The sequence below is a fragment of the Rousettus aegyptiacus genome, unplaced genomic scaffold (genome assembly GCF_014176215.1).
Source record: "Rousettus aegyptiacus isolate mRouAeg1 unplaced genomic scaffold, mRouAeg1.p scaffold_m13_p_7, whole genome shotgun sequence".
NCBI lineage: Eukaryota > Metazoa > Chordata > Mammalia > Chiroptera > Pteropodidae > Rousettus > Rousettus aegyptiacus.
Window position 1 is genome coordinate 104,229,724 of NW_023416310.1, and position 18,692 is coordinate 104,248,415.

Below are 18,692 nucleotides of genomic sequence, written 5' to 3' on the forward strand. Positions count from 1 at the left end.
TTTAACAGCTCCATGGAAAAAGGATGGGTTTTCACTATTAGTGATAGTGAATCTCTATAGAAGTAGATGTAGATCCAATAATGATGGCTGTTGTCTTAATTATTAATGTACTCAAGAACTTTTCTAAAATTTTTCAATCCCATTGACTTTAGCCAACTCACATGGGAAGACATGTAGCCTTAGTCTCTTTAAAATCATTGAAAGGAAAGAGTAGAACAATAAAACTAATTTAGTTTTTACCTTTTCTTCTACTTGAGATCCATCTGGCTTCACATTTCTAAGATAGTATCCCCCTTTTTAATTATTCCCTTTCACATCAACTTGCATATTTCCTTTGCAGCCCTGGTCACATTCTTTAATTGGTTTACATGTCTGGCTGTCTGCTGTCTGTCTCCCTCACAGGAGTGTGAGCTTCACGAGGGCATGAAATCTGTTAGAAGTGACACAACTTCATCCCCTGAACCTGTAACGTTTGTCGAATTAATAATTCAAAAAATATATACTTGGCATTGTAGAAAAGAGTATTTCATAGATGACGGCTAAATATTAAGTGGCCTATAGACAAGAGGAAAGGGTTCTTTAGGAAATTAGTATGAATATTTTTGGCAGGCAATAATAGAGTGAATTTATCAATGTAAAAGTGAAATTTGAAATCAAGAGAACACAATCCTAAATTACATTGGACAGCCACATACTATGAAGGATAAAGGTGTATTATGAAAAGGAAGAAAAATTATAGACAATATTTTAGTAATTATCAGGTGAAAGTAAGGCGGTGATCAGGAACAATATGTACACTCATTTGTCATACATGTGCCATAAATGTATATACATATAGGATTTATGTCCTGGTTAGGTGTCTGTCTCATTGCATAGAGTGTAGATAATGAAATAAGCTTGGTTTTAACATAACAAAATTTATATGTTCTCATGAGTATATCTGAGATTTTTGCAGCACTATGTATGGCTTGGATATAAGAATAGGAAATAAACTGGCACTAGAGATTAAAATAAAGATTAAGATAATTACATTTATCAGCACAAAAATTCAAGACTCATGAGTGGAGTAGCAGTGAAGGATGATAGTCTAAAGGCAATTAACACTGTGAAAGAAAGAAGCAATATATGGGGGAAAATAAATATGCAACAGATATTCTAGATGGATAGAGAATGTGGATAATCGTAGCAGCAAAACAAATATGTGATTAAAAAATATATCACCTATCTGGACATTTAATGGTTATCTTCTGCATAAACTGTTCTCAGAAGTTGGAAGGAGCATGGTTTTTGTTAATCTGGACTTATTTCTGGAGTTAAAGAGGAAATGGATAATAAAAGTTTGGGAAAAAATCATGATAGAATTTTTATGATTCTAATAGTAAAGGAATTGAGTAATTAACACATTCAGATAGGTACATGTATACTAGGTTTTAGAAAATCAGATTAACAGGCTAAATACTCACTGTATTAAGGCCAGGCATGTGTCCCCAGCTCCTAGTTCTTTCCCTTGGTCTGGTTTTATAAATGCTGGTGATAAACCAAGTCTGATTTATATGATGCATCTTAAGTAGGAAATGGCCGACTGTAGGTGGCTTTGATCAACCTCAAGAAATAGGAGCACAGCTAGTACAATAACTTGAAGATAACTACTGCTAATTTCATTATTACCAGTGCCATCAGAAGAATTGTAAAATTTTTAAAAATCAGATTAATTTTTAATGTGAGAAAAGCTATATTTTATCACATGATAAGGAACTCTAAAGGATATGGTGACTAAAGATGGGAAAGTCTTCAATTAAAGTTTTATAAAATATAGATGAGGACAAGAAGCAACCGTTTAATTAAAGATCTGTACTTATGTGCAGCACATGAACATTCAAAACTAAATAATATGTTTGAGAGATAGTTAAACAATAAAGCAAAGTAAAAAAATAATAAATATTAAGTTTTGATTAGTTATTATTTCTGAATAGGTAGAGGAAGGGACAGAACTGGGAGGCATGAAGGGAACTAAAGGTTGTTGGTAATTTTCTTTTACAATAACTGGGGTGGGTGTATAAATGTTCTTTACACCATGTTTCTTTAAACCTGACATATCTTATAAACATTTTTTATTTTTGTATGATTCACTATTATTCAAAACATTAATAATAAGTCACCCATTCTGACTGTGTTGCTTCCCAGGTAGAAATACTTAATGTATCATAAAAATGGGTATTAGAAAATGTTAATATATATAAATATGTATATAAGGTGATATGGTCTAAATGTTAAACAGGTCAAAAAATACATACAAAATATAATAGTGCCTACTTCCAATGCTGGAAATAGAACTATTGAGAGAAAACTGAAAGAACATTTGTTTTATGTACTTACTCTTCCGTTTCATCTGAATTTATTTTTAATAATAATCACATACTGTACTGCCTGAGATAAAAATCTCAATTTAATCACGCATTGTCAAGTGATATAACCTCTCTATCTCAGTTCATTTGTTTGTAAAGGTAAGCTAATGATATTACCTACAACTCTAAAGTTATGGGGAGAATAAAATGAGCAGTGCTTGTAAGCACTCAAATGTTAGAAATTACTTCTATAAAATATAGATAATATAAATATTTAACACTAGATGGTAACACAAAAACTATGGAATATGTTATTTCAAAATAAGGTAATGACATAAAAATAAGATCAACTTCTCAGCTTGAGTATAGTTACTATTTCTGAAAAAATTCAAATACATACTTAGAGATGTTCATGGTTAGTCTATTATTTACAAATTACAAGCAAGTCTGGACATATCTTTTTAGCTGTATGATTTGATTCATCAATGCAGACTATATATGCTATTGGAATGTACAATGGTTTCAAATAAAGGTGAAATAAAACATTGAACTTCTATGTCAGAAAAAGAAGTAGAAAAAATAATTCCTTTTGTAATTACACCATAAAAAATAAAATACCTAGGAATACATTTAACAAAGCAAGTGAAGGACTTATATAATAAAAACTAAAAGACCCTATTAAAAGAAATAGAAGAAGATAAAAGAAATGAAAAGATATTTCGTGTTCTTGGATTGGAAGAATCAACATAGCTGAAATGACCATATTCCCTAAAGCATTATGCAGATTTAATGCAATCCCCATCAAAATCCCATCAGCATTTTTTAAAGAAATAGAACAAAAATGATCAGATTTGTATGGAAGCACAAAAGACCCCGAATTACCAAAGCCATCCTGAGAAAAAAGAATGAGGCTGGAGGCATCATTCTGCCCGACTTCCAGTTATACTACGAAGAGATCAAAACGGCATGGCATTAGCAGAAAAACAGACACATGGACCAGCGGAACAGAATCAAGAGTCCAGAAGTAAACCCATATTTCTATGGACAAATGATTTTTGACAAAAAAGCCAAAAACATACAGTGGAGAAAGGAAAACCTCTTCAATAAATAGTGCGGGGAAAACTGGAAAGCCACCTGCAAAAGAATGAAACCAGACTGTTATCTATCACCGCACACCAAAATTAACTCAGAATAGATTAAGGACCTGAATATGAGACCTGAAACAATAAAATGCATGAAAGAAAATATAGGAACTGAACTCAAGGAACTTGGATTTAAAGAGGATTTTATGAATTTGACCTCAAAGGCAAGGGAAGTAAGAGCTAAAATAAATGAATGGGACTATATCAAACTAAAAAGCTTCTGCTCAGCAAAAGAAACTGTCAATGAGGTAAAGAGGGAACCATTGAATGGGAAAATATATTTGCAAGCAACGCTTCCGATAAGGGCCTAATATCCAAAATATACAAAGAACTCATACAACTCAATAACAACACAAAAACAAATGATCCAATCAAAAATGGGCAGAAGACCTGAACAGAAACTTCTTCCTAGAGAACATACAAATGGCCAACAAATATATGAAAAGACGCTCAACATTGCTAGCCATTAGGGAAATGCAAATCAGAATCACAATAAGACACAATCTCACACCTGTTAGAATAGCTATAATCAACAGGACAAGTAATAACAAATGTTGGAGAGGATGTGGAGAAATAGGAACCTTCATACACTGCTGGTGGGACTGCAAATTGGTACAGACACTATGGAAAACAGTATGAAGGTTCCTCAAAACACTAAAAATGGATCTACCATATGATTTAGCAATCCCTCTGCTGAGTATTTACCCCCAAAGACTTGAAAACCCATATCTGAAAAGATATTTGCACACCGATGTTCATAGCAGCATTATTCACAGTGGCCAAGACATGAAAGCAACCAAAGTGTCCTACAATAGATGATTGGCTAAAGAAGTTGTGGTACATATATTTACAACGGAATATTACTCAGCCATAAGAAGAGATGAAATACTGCCTTTTGCAACAAGGATAGACCTTGAGATAATCATGCTAAGCGAAATAAGCCAGGCAGAAAAAGTTGAAAATCACATGATATCACTTAAATGCAGGATATAAATCTAAAAGCAACAAATGAACAAGACAAACAGACTCGTGGACATGAACGATGGACTAGTGGTTATTGGAGGGTGGTGGGGGAGGAGGGGGAGGTAGACTGGGTAAAGTGGGTCAAATATGGGGGAGAGGGGGAGGATGAAGTGGGTAAAGTAGAACAAATATATGGTAGCTGAAGGAAACTGGACTTTGGGTGGTAAACACACAATAGAATATATAGATGTCAAATTATAATGTACATCTGAAAATTATATAATTGTATTAACCAATGTTATCCCAATAAAATTAATAAAAATAAAATAAAATAAAATAAAATAACATTGAACTTCTTGTGGAGTCTTTAAAATTTGCCTGTACTTCCTGTCTCTTTCTCTTACTCTTAATTCCCTCAGAGAAACTGATGTTGACTTAAACACAAATAGTACAGGGGAAAAGAAAAGACCAGGTACAAACCAAGAATACTTTCTCTCTTACACTATATAATATGTACACTTTTCCCCTTGTTCACTTCTATTATAATATTATTTGTAATGTCCTACTACCAATGGACATTTATAGCCAGTGATTTAGGCACAAGGGCATATAAATTATGAACTAAATAAATCTCCAGAGGCATCTTTAACAGAAAAATCCCTGAAAATGCTTTAATGCAACTAGGAATTATATCTGTATATTAACCAAGCTTCAGTAACTTATTTTAAAAATTGCTTTGGAGCTAAGAACTAAAACAGAAGATATACTGACATCAGCATTTAATAAGATGAGATAATGATAAGTGAATGTGTTAATAAACTGATAGATTTGCTGTATTATGTTTACAATGTCTCGATAAATACGTGATTCTTAATATGTATTACTTTTATTACAACTCCATCTACCAGAGATTTATTCATCCAGATTTAATCATTTTGTCCTAACTCCTGGAGTGTTGGAAGGAAACTATTTGTCTCTCCACTGCATTCTTTTCATTCTTCATCAAGGTAAGAGAAATGACTTATAAGATTGATGTAATTGGTGACTACCAAATGGACTGTGGTATAGAGAAAACCTGAATGAAATTGTTATAAATTTAAATACAAAAATAATTACTAAGCTTACAAATTGTTTATTACATGAGAATTGATTTGGTTAGGGCAGCACTTTTTAAACTTGAATATAAATATAAATCACCTAAAGATCTTGCCAAAATTCAGGTTCCAATTCAGTAGATCTAATTTCATAGATCTAATATTTTTCATTCCTAACAGCTGTTCATGTGGTACTGATTATGTCAATCCAAGGACACAACTTTTATTAGTAAGGGACTAGGATATCTGGCAACGGGATATTATCATACATGAATAAAGAACTATTTTCAGGATACGATTTAACCTCAAAGAGATAGCAGAGCAAACTGGAAGATTACCAGGTGACAAAAGTAGGAAGGGAGATGATTCAGAGGAGGCTGAATAGATCCACAATTTATTAAATTATTTCCCCAAAAGGAAATTGGATCCAAGAAGCCTTGGAGAGTCAATTTCTTAAAACTTTAAATAGGAAGTCAATTATATGAGCTATTGAAAAATTCTTTCTAGACAGTTAAAATATAGCTATGTGAAGATGCAACACACAATTTGACAAAGTTGAAAGAGGAAGGCCAAGAAGATCAATAAGAACACATGAGGCTTATACAGTGTGTTTCATGGTAGCAGTTATTTTAGGTAGGAAGCATGGCCAAGAACATTTATAGAGTAAGGAATCTGAGTAAAGGTCTAAGATATAGTATATAAAGTAAAAGGGAGTCAATCATGGCCATACTAAGCACAAAAGAAGTCTGATTTAAATGCTAGCTGATGGAAGTCTAAACGTGTGGGTGTCATTTCCCAGGAAGTTAACGATGGGAGGATTTTTTAAACAATGGGTAAATTCTTCTATGAGAATACATACAAGACTCTACTGCAGCAGTCCCCAACCTTTCTGGCACCAGGGACCAGTGTTCCTATGAGAATCTAATGCCTGATGATCTGAAGTGGAGCTGAGGAGGTGATGCTAGTGCTGGGGAGTGGCTGCAAATATTGATAAAGCTTCACTAGTTTACAGCTGCTCACCTTCTGGTGTGTGGCCTGGTTCCTAACAGGCCATGGAATAGAACTGGTCCATGGCCTGGGTTTTGGGGCCCCCTGCTCTACTGGACTGAATTTGGAGGAGTACATTAATTAATCAAGCATTCTGGATTTAAAGCAGATACAAAGACTAATGCTATGCCTGACATGTGAACAAACATTCAGAAATGTGGGGTCTGTGGCGGGCTTAATGATGGCCCTAAAGACATCAAGTCCTAGTTACAGAAACCTATGAATGTTACCTTATTTGGAAAAAAGATCTTTGCAGATGTGATTAAGTTAAGAATCTCTAGATGGGAAGATTATCCTGGATTTCCTGGGTGGGCCCTATGTGCAGTCAATCTTATAACAGAGGCAAAGGGAAATTTGACACAGATACCATAGAGATGGCAATGCTAAGAAAGGGGCAGAGGTTGGAGCAATGCCTCTGTAAACCAAGGAATGCTGGCAGTCACCAGAAACTAGAATAGGCAAGAAATGAATTTTTCTGCAGAACCTTAGTGGGTATGTGGCCCTCGTGACACCCTGATTTCAGTACAATAAAACTGATTTCAGACTTCTGGCCTCCAGAACTGTGAGAGAATAAATTTCTTTTATATCATAACATGAAGTTTACAGCAATTTGTCACAGCAGCCATAGAAAATTAATAAGGAGTCCAAAGAGAATATGAAAGCAGTGTTCAAGGTAGTAAACCAGACATAATGAACTTGATGGGGGAATATGGATCTTGAGGAAATAAAGATCATCATAGATATGAAGTGAAAGGGCTGATTTGAAAATAGCACTAACTTATTTTCATAGTATATTGTCAAAATTATAATGTTCATGGATTTTCCCCCCAGTAGAGCTACCTGCTTTAATGAAGAAGTGCCAAACTCAGAAAATTACAGAAACTTTGGAAGCTGTTTAAAGTCGAATTTGGGACAGAAGCATTGGATAAAGCAGTAGACGAAGCCTACCGACTCAATCCAAGAACAGTGAGCCCATAACTAGCAGGCACAGCTGTCTTGGCTGAGGCGTTTTATTAGGACTGGATCTATGGGGCTATATCTATTCCAGGGAGTGACTACGTTAATGGGTGGGTTATTTCTGTGAATGACTGGGACTTAATTCCAGGAGGTAGAAAGTTTTGGTTTACAAGAAGTTAGTCATTTTCACTAACATTTCACCTTGGGATATATATGGTCTTCCATGAACTGGCATGTCTACTTTGCTTCCAGGCAAGCCATAATCCATAGTCCTTTTGTAGAGTGCTTAATTGTTTGCTGCTTCTTGGCTGACCAATCTCAGTGTCTACTGCAGAGGTAATTATCATGTTTCATTTACTATCTACTCACACTGAAACTGATTCTTGCAAAGTTATGATGTGTGTACATGGGAGTGTTAAAATCTGATTTGCCTACCTTGTTATAAAAGGCACCATGTATTGTGCACATCAGATATTCTATTAATTAGATGAAATCATTGCCTCAGATACTTAAATTGTGCCCTCATTTCTTGGTCAGTTCTGCACACTAATTATCATCTGCAGAGATGTGTGCTTTTTCTCAATGTTATTTCTCCTTCATTCCTTTGGCAAAAGTATTTCATAGATTATGGTTTGGAAGTGTGGCTCTCTCCTGTTTTCATAGGCAATTTTCATCTGTTTTCACTTTATCTTTTGAATTCAGTATTTCTCAAGCAAAAGCATGAGGAATTTACTTTCCCATCTTTAACAACAGTCCAAATGTGGTCATTTGCCTAGTAAGTAAGAGTTCCTGCAGTGGAGACTGAAATGTGTGTATTCTGTTCCCATGGTTACAAGCCATGATGTCATAGAAAGAGTGGTCGTATATCCATGGGGCTGACAATTATAGGGCTTAAATATTGATTTCTTGGCTGCTAATGAAGATGATATCACTTGATTTACATGAGAGATAATAGCATTAATGTCACAGATTCGGCAGAATCATATTCTCTGGCTTCTTATCATAAACTATTCTTTTTATTATAAACTGAAATGAAGATATTCTGTGGTCATTTCGGAAGTTAGCACAAGCTGTAATTTTAAAATCCCAGTCTAATAGATATGTAATATTGGCATTTGGGAGGCATGCAAGTCATGAAAGCTGTATTTCTACCTGTTCACTCATAGGTCTGGCTCCAACTCATTATGAGGCAATTCATAGCTCTTGGTTTGACAAACCTAGTGCCCTGTTCTGAAATCTCCATTTTTATGACCATTAATAAATGTCTTTAAAAGAAATATATTAAAGGGCAAATCTCAGAGACGAAAATCTCCACAATTTACTGCCCCTGACACAGACACACCATTTATTTTTTTCATCGGACTGGTGCAGTTAAACAATGTGCTGTTGTCTATCGCCTCCTATGGTTGTTCTCATTGTATGCATGTTAAACAAGATGGAATCCCATAAACAATTAAGTTCAATATTCCATGTTTTTCTTCAGAAGAGAAGAAAAATAATAATCTTATATTAAGAAAAAAACAACCCTATTAAACATATGAGACCTATAAGTCCCGTGAAGGTAGAGACTTTTCTTACCTAGAAACTAGAACATCACCAGGATGATTGCAGAATTTCAGGAACTCATTAAGTATCTTTGATTGAAAGAATGAATGAGAAATATAACAATACTTGAAATCTACATAGCATTTTATGGTTTATAATATATGTTTAAAAATCATATTAATTTGTACATTTGAACCACAGAACAAACTGATTCAGCCACTGCTATCTCCAGCTCACAAACGAGAAAATTCCATTTAAGTAACAGCACTGACAGGGCATAAGCCCACATATTCTAGCACTTGGCACACAGCTTGAACACCAGAACATGTTTTCTTAAAACTGTTCCCTAAACCCAAGGTAGAGGGGTCACATAAAAGTAATGACAAACATGATGCTATTTGTCAATTACATATGACAGGTAGACAGTTAGTGAAATGTACCACATTATCAAGTATAGCATCGATACCTGCTATTCTAAAATCAAATAATAGCTGCTATCTCTGGTCCCTGGGAAGAGGCATTGTTTCCTTCTAGAGAAATGAGCTTTTGTCTGAGAAAATACCTGAATATGTTTTGAAAAGAGACAGCAAAACAAAGTGATAATCGCACTGTTCTAAATTAAAAAAGATTAGGAATAAAGGAGTTTTAAAAGTAAAGGAAAAATAAAAGGGAGAGAATTCCAACATGACCATGGAACAGAGACTGTTCTATGTGACTATAAAACGCTATTAGTAAGATGTTACTAGTGGAAGGCTTAGCTAAAAGACTTCATGTGCAGCAACACAACCCCCTTTCCATTGTACCACATCTTTATTCAAAGCTACTACACAGAAATTGCTAGTGTGCTTGGTGTCCTGCAGAGGACTGAGAAGATTATGTTCTGTGCTCTAGGGCCTGTGGAGTAAAAGAAGAAAGCTATACAATGTGAGATACAAGTGAATAGATTAATAAATCAAGTGCAACAGGAAATTAGTGCAAGAAAAGTTCTTACTATAATCCACTTGGAATTCACAGATATGAGCAGTAAATTTTACTTCCCAGAAAATGTGGAATAGAGGACTTACTAACATGAAAATACATGAATATATAAAACTGGTAAAGGTAAACATAGTCAATTTTAGAATACTTTAGTAGTGAATAACATAATGTGACAGTGCATTAATCATCTAACTTTAGTATAAAGGTTAAAGGACAAAGTATTACAAATAACTATAGCCATAATAATTTGTTAATAGATATACAATGTAAAAAGACATTAACTGTGACATCAAAAACATAAAATAAGAAGAAAAAAGGGGGAAATGGTAATTTTTGTATGAGATCAAAGTTAAGTTGCTATCAACTTAAAATATAGCTATATTTTATAGCTATAAGATGTTTTATATAAACCTCATAGTTACAATAGAGATAAGTCTCCAGAACACTGTTTTGAGAGAAAGAAATCAAACACAAAATGGTATACAGAGTTAATATTGCATAATTCCACCTGCATAAAGTTCAAAAACAGGCAAAATTAACTAATAGTGATAAAAATCAAAGCAATTGTTGCCGTGGTACCAGGCATTGCCTAGACAAGGGGACAAAAGAATTTCTAGTGGGATGGCAATGTTCTGTATCTTCCTTGGGATGGTGACTGCATGAGGGTGTATGTTTGTTAAGCTAATCAAATCGAACACTTAAAAATCTGTATATTTCACTGTATATATGTATATATTTTACCTTAGTTAAAAAATATATGCGAATTTTTAAAAAACTAACCTTTTTATCATGGCTTGCAAAGCCCTTACCTAATGCTGCCCAGCCCATCCCTCTGACCAACTCCTACCACTATATTTCTTGGTCAAATTACATTGCTTGAGTTTGAATGTTTCCTTTGAAATGTGAAATAAACTACAGGAATGAATCTAAAAGTCAGAATTCCATTTAGTAGATAGTTTTATGCCCTTCAGTGCCTAATACTGGTCCTACCTGGCAAGTTCTCTGGAGGAAAGCATCGAGTCAAGGTCTAGAGATGCTATGGCTTCATTAACTGCCATGCTTGTCATCTTTCTGGTGAACCTATGCATGGAGCTGCCAGGCCACATAGAGGACTCCCCTCTCTAGCATCTAACATCATAGACTAGTTCTTACTTATTAGCAAGAAGGAAAGAAATATCTCCTTTCAAATAATTGACACTGTTATTCAGGGTGCTGTAGATTAATCAGAAATGGTTAATCAGAGCTTTAGAAAACCACTTGGAACAATTTTTCAAAAAAGAGGGTTATGGAAAGGCCTAACACTTTGCAATTCATTAGAAAAGTTGGCTAATCCTTTTAGTTAAGAAAGGAAGAGCTATACCAAACATTTATTTTACATTCAATATTCCCTGCTTAATAAAGAAAAATGAAAGATTTTTAAATGATCTTTTCTGGAACATAAAGACCACTGCTGTGATGCAAAACTTTCCATGCCCAGTTAAGACTTAATACAACATTTTAGTCTTTGTGACTTCATGAATGTAATAAGTTTCTTAAGTTTTAGATATTATAATAACTCCTCTTAATTGGGTATCATCACGTAATGAGAAAGTCTAGTTAGGGAAGCATTCTCAATAATAATAATAGCAGTAATAACTTCAATTTATTGTGTTTAATCTGTGCCAGGCACCTAATTAAGTACTTTACATACATGTACTGATTTACTTATCACAACAGTTCAGTAAGGTGGTTACTATTAACTACTTTTTTCTGAGAAATTAAAAAAGACTAAATTTTATAAATTCACATAGCTAGTAAAACAGGGAGGAGGACTTGAAACCAGGTCTTTCTAACTCTAAAGCTTATACTTTTATTCTTCATGTAAAATTTTCTCCTCATTCATTCATTTGTTTATTATTTCAGCAAACTGTTTTGACTGGCTACTATATGCTGGAGGTACAGTACTTGGTGCTTGATACAAAGATAAATAAGATGTTATTAGGAAGCACACATTAGGGCAAGAGTAAGATATGTAAAAATATTACAGAAATCCTTTCTTATTATGAATAAGATTATAATTTACTTCCGGTTAACAATATTGTTTGGTAAAGAAAACCAGAAAGGTTTAAGGAAAAAATGTTAATTTATGCAAAGTTAGACTATAATATCAGTGTGCATGTTAATAACCTAATAAGGTAACAATTATGAGTGGTAAAATTATACTTAGTTTATCTTGGGAAAGTATCATGCTGGATAATAAGACATCATTGCTCAGTAAATACAATGCTTCCTCCAGGGGCTGGTTCTCCAGTTGAGTCCCAGAAAAGGCATATATGTGTTGTAAATTCAGATGCCATGTCACAAGGAAGTTACTTATTTTTATACACTAGAACCACATTCAGATAGGCTGGATTCTCACACCATTAGGTCCTTTGGAACTAGTATCCATGAGGGATCACCATTTTTATGTCTCCAATGTCGTATTCACTCTCAGTGGATAAAATGACAGGAAATTTAAAGTATTTCTTTTTTTAAAAAAAAATAATTTTTTTATTACTCTATACCTATTTTCCTATCTACCCCACACTAAACAAACATCATTCTGAATTCCATATTTATCATTCCTTTGTATACTTTCTTTTTGTATCTATAAATTCTCTGAACATGTTTATTTTTAACTGTATTAAAGTATATTAGACTATATAATAATATTTGTGGGAGTGCTTTGGTTTTACTTAATATTATTCCTAAACTCGGAACTTTCATTTTATACAATACATTCACATTATATAATATTCTATTGTGCGGTGTACCACAACTTCTTCACTGACATTTATTTTCACTATTGTCAACAGTGCTGCTATGAATATCCTTGTACATGTCTTTTATTGTACATATGGGGTGGGGGTTTTTTTGGTTTTATATTTAGGAGTGAAATTTCTGTGCCATAAGGCATAGAACGTTCAAGTTTAGAAAAAAATGCCAAACTTTTTCAAAGTGGATGCATCAATTAGCACTTCCTTCAGCAAGATGTAAGAGATATTCTGGTTATACATGCATTTTAATACTTGGTATTGTCCAATTTCTTTATTTTTTTCAAACAAGTATAATGATCTCTCATAGTAATTTTGATTTGTATTCTCATAATCACTAATATTTTTGAGCATTTCTTTATATGCTTATTGCCATATATAGCTCTTTTTTGAAATCGCCATGCAAAACATCCAACCTTTTCTATTTAATGTTATTTCACTCTTCTTATTGATTTGTAAGAGAATTTTATGTATTTGCCCACACCAATCCCCTGTTAATTATGCATAATACAGATATCTTCTCCCAATTTAGTCTAGTTTTTTGATTAACTTATGTTCTTAGTTTTAGTATAGCCAAAACTATCAATTTTCTTCTTGTACAATCAATGCTTTTTGCATTAGTGTAAGAAACTTTTCTTACCCCAAGGTCTTTAAGATACTCATCTATATTTTCTACTAAGAAGGTTTAAGTCCTAATCCCTATAGAATTGATTTTTATATACTATGAGGTAGGGATTTAATTTATCTCTTTCATTTGGAGAACTATGTTTCTCAATGTCCATTTACTAATAATTCCACCTTTAGACAGAGATCTGGCATACTACCTTTGTCATATAACAATGTTCTAAACATATTTTCAGCATTTTTATTAACTGTTTAGAACATAATGTCTGTTCCTGCTCCAATACAATACTATCTCAATTATTATGACTTCAAACTATCTAGTAGGGCAAGTCATCAATCCTGCATTTATTCAAATGAACCCTGGCTATTTATTGGCATTTTATTATGTCATATAAATTTTATAATAATCATAATGACTCTATTACATTAAATCTGTAGGTTCCCTTAGGGAAAACTGATAGTTTTTACAATACTAAGTTTTCCTTATAAACATAGTATATCTCTAAAGTTCTTTCAGTTATTTTTAATAGCTCTAAAAGTTATATATTTTACCTGTAGAAATTTTATACATCTTATGATAGATATATTCTTATAAATTGTATTTACACTGTTGTCTTCTCTTTATTTTTGTTTTCTAGGTGTTTGCTTCTGGTGTATATAAATGTCAATTTTTAATGTTCTGTCTTTAGCTACACTTATGGATTCTTTTGCATTTTCTATGTTAAAACAAATGATCTCCAAATAATTTTTTTGCTTTGCTATCCTATGTCCCTAATTATCTTTTACGTTTCATCAAATACTACCTAGGACCACCAATGAAACAGAATAAATTTGGTGATAGTAGACATGCCTGACTTGTTTGTTATTTTTAAGAGATTGCTTCTATTGTTACCCTATTTAAAACAATGTTTATTCTAGAGTTTTATGAAAAATTCTATTAGGCTTTAGAAATTCCTATCTATTTCTAATTTATTATTTACCTTTTTGTATTATAGTTGCACATTGAAAGCAAATGCCTGTTCCCCATCCACCACGCTCTGGGTACGTTGTTGATTAGTACTCAGTTTGGCCCTCTGAAAATAGTTCTCCAGGGCTTTTGGCTCTAACTTCTGTAATCTTGGTTCCTTCCTCTGAGTCATTCTTCTATGAGAAATGAACTGTAGTTGCACCTGAGTAGCTCTCTCTGCCTACTTTCTCCCTAAGGAGAAGTCTGGGGGCATCGAAACTTCTTTTCATCTTGAATAATCTCTGTCTTTCAGTCTGAGATGGCACAAATCCTTTAAAAGTACTGAGTTTAGATTATGATCCACTCCACTAGACAAAAGCCACACCAATACATATCTTCAACCCAGGTTCATTACTTTGTTGGACTGAAAAGACAAGAAGCTATGAGACAAGGCCCTTAAATTTCCCTGTAGCCCTTTGGTCTAGCTGAGTAGCTACAGGGGCCACCTCGAATTTCTCAAGGTCTGACCAAAGAGTACTACAGTTGCACCCATGACTTGAGCAGATTTCCAACATGTTTTGGAATAAAAGGTCTTTACCTGATGGACTTAACCAAATTTCAGTAGTTAAATAGGTGAAAAAGAAAGAAAGCTGATTCTCAGGGAAAATAATACATATGTATTTGAATATATCAATGATAGGGTGCAAAAGAAAATAAAATTAACAATCCATTTTCATTTCATTTTTAAAAAGGCAATTATGACACATCCCTCAAAGACTGGTTAAGTTTTCCTTTTAATTTTCAAATGTAAAAACATTTGGGTGGGAAGACAAAGAACCTGATTTTTTACCTCCTAAATTATAAATTATTTTTAAGGGTCCAGGTCACTGTCTTCATTCCTCCTTTCTGTCAGCTTCTGAGCCCCTATCTTATGATCAGCTTTTTATGGAGAGAGCATACACTGTTCCTATTGTACTTGTTCCTGACAGAGTATCTAAACTAACTAAAGTAGAGGACAGGATTTCATGGAAAAAAATGTGGTCATTAATTGCTCGACTGGATTAATTAAGGTGGGTCATTCTACTTAATTCTATTTAATTCTCATAATAATCACTGATACATTTAAAAATTCAATTGATGGCTTTTAAAATTAAAAGAAAAATCAATATCTATTTAAAGTCATAGAAAGTGAGAATGTTTTTGGCTGTCTAAGGAAGAGACTCACAAATCTATTTAAATAGAAAGATCAGCCATAGAAACTTAAAGTAAATCAAAAGCTAACCAGCCACGGCTGTTTTATTATCTCCAAGTGAAAGGCAATCTCTGGAAATTGTGTGCTTATGATTAATATAATTTATATGGCTTGTGCTTATTTCTCTGCCAAATAGCTGCAGAAAATGAGTAACTACCAAATCTTCCTTTCACAGATACTCTTACTTCAAATAGCACAACTATTTTTGATCACATTGTTTTAAGATAAAATCTACCTATTAGGAACACTTTTATGGCCTGTTTTTCTTCCTTAAATATTAAGCAGTTTAAAGAAAATACCTTTATTTATATAAAGGTTATTCCCTGAAAAACAATAAACATGATTATGTTTTGAAATCCCTTTCTGATACAACTGAAGTCACATGATGAAGATATAAGAGAGTAAGAAATAAAGAAAATCATATTTTTAAAAGGCTAATGTTTTCTATACAAGTTTGGAGCTATGTATAATAAATCTGAACTATGTCTAAAATATTGTCAGGTCTCTGGAACACTCTTGTTGGTAAACAACAAACCAAAACCTGGTAGAAAGATAAATCATCTAAAGGGACAGCTACATGATCACTGAAACATGAGAAACATTTCACTAACTTTAACTTAACATGTTTCTTTCCAGTATTTGACTCCATGTTCCTGATTTTTTTTTTTCTTTTTCACTAGGCAGAGTTGATACTGTGCAATGGTTTTTTTTCCAAATTTTACTGTAAGGTTGCATACAGGGAACATTTCTCTGAGAAGTGGACTCTTTTTCCAGATTCTTAAATGAAGACTATTGACCATATCTGCTGAAGGACCCCATATACTTATTGGGCATTTGAGGAGAGTCTGGAAAAATCAACCAGTAGCACTGAGACAAGATAAACTATTTTTATATGAGTAATTTTATTTTGTATTACCTTCCTCATTCACAAGTATTTCACACACATATATATTTCATATATATGTATATTGTATATATGTCATATGTACAATTAAAAAATGAAGATTACATTTTGGAGGAATTGGCAAAAATAGTTATTTTCCAGTATAAAAAGATATAGGCGAATCAGCAGTTAAAATAAGATTTAGAGAAATTCCCAGCTCTTCGATGTTCTTACATCTGCCACCAGTTGTCTATATCTCTGATATCCTTAAATCTGGATGATTCTACCCATTTTCAGTGCAAAAGACTATCTTATCATACCTTTTCTTTAAAATTAAACAAACAAACAAACCTTGTTTGCTTGCAGTACACTGTGCTATGCTCAGGAGAATTACACGAACAGAAAACTACAAGAGAAATGAGCATATGAGAACCAATTAAATTTTTACAGGTTTCCTACAGCTAATTTTCATTAAAGAGAATAAATGCTAAAGCTGGTTCCTTCCATATAGATGAAAACAGGTTATACTGAAAGGCCAAGAATTTGTTCTAATTAAAACAAATCATGCCACTTAAATCTTCATTTTCTTATGAAATGTGACTACAAACACACACACACACACACACACACACACACACACACACAAATTTTCCAAGCTTTGCGGCTTGTCATCACTATCATTAAACAGTTCATCTCTCAAACCTCAATGCCTTAAGCTTCCAAAATGATTTGTTGCTATTAAATGGAGACATAACAATGAGAGATAGTCTATATACTCTATTTATATAGATTTCAGTGTATGATAGATAATAGAGTCCATATTTTGGAGACAGATTATAGAGTATCACAGTCCATCCAGGCTTAGAGGGGAGAAATACAAAGCCATGTGCATTGCATTTTTTTTTAAAAATAATCTTGTTTGTACTAGGCTTTAAAAAGCCACAATCTAATTGGCACTAAAACTGTGGTTTTATGCCACTTTGAGGAAAAAAAAGAATGATAAGTAGTTATAAGATTATGGAGTTCAATATGTTCATCAGAGTTAAATTCTAGGAAGCTTATTAAGTTGCAAATACTTAGAAATTCTATGAATACATATGTTTTCTAAGGAACACATATCATTCCTCAGGTAGTGGTTTCCTCATTCATTTCCATATTACAGAGCTTCTCTTTTTCACTAGTACAAACATTTAGGTTAGATGAAATGACATTAAAAAATCAGTAACAAGTAGCAAACAGTGAGCAGCATTACTCATATTTCATATAAAATGTTAAGAGATAGCATGAACAAAATTATTTCCTAAAACATGTAGAAATTTAATGTAAAACATTTACCCTTGGAAAAAACCATTCCTCTGCTCATTACACAAGAACCAATGTCCCTTGATGAGTGCACTGTGTGTGACCCAAGACAAATGGGAGATAAGCTGACCTTCTTTCACCTAAAATCAGAATACATGAGGAAATCTATCACGTTTAAGTTTGCATAGAAGCTTATTTTTCAAATTATTATTTATGATGAAATGCTGCTCAAGTGCAAACAATTTGCATTCTGTTTTGTCCATACATCTCCAATCCAGTGTTCACTCATCACGAACCGAAGACTTTGCTGTAGGTTCCCCAGTATACAAAAGCCTGAAAATTTGCCCTCAGAAAGGAACTTCAAACTCATCCCTTTCCATCACATTTTTATCTCAATTCTCCAGTGCAAATTTGTATACCTTCATTCTTTGACTTCCTTCCTCATCTGAGACATTGAGAAAATAAAAGATGGGTCTTGTTATTGAACCAATTGGGGTTCTTTGCTCTGGAGGTCAGCCTTTAGTCACAGCTCGTCATGAGTTTTTCTCATAAGGTTCACTAGACTCAGATATATGCAGCTTGAATGAGTTCACAGACTGTATTAATATCACTCACTCTCTCTCCTCCCCCTTTCTAGACCACATGTGTCACTGATGACCAGATGAGACTGTATGGTCCTTAACTTTATCAAATAATTTAATTTCTGGAAATGTAGGTAAAACATGTAATGGGAGCCAACAAATACTTTAGCACATAATGTCTAGGTTATGCTTTAGAATTTCTTTTTTATCACTTTCATAAATTAAGGCAAAAGTAACCAAA

General features: G+C 33.4%; 1 non-coding gene across 1 annotated transcript; it reads left to right on the top strand.

Annotated features, from left to right (window-relative positions):
* The first annotated feature begins 1,414 nt into the window (after nucleotides 1-1,414).
* LOC118605862 lies at nucleotides 1,415-1,539 on the top strand. The gene has a single exon (XR_004952262.1). It is a non-coding gene; the product is annotated as a small nucleolar RNA SNORA72 (small nucleolar RNA).
* Nucleotides 1,540-18,692: the final 17,153 nt, after the last annotated feature.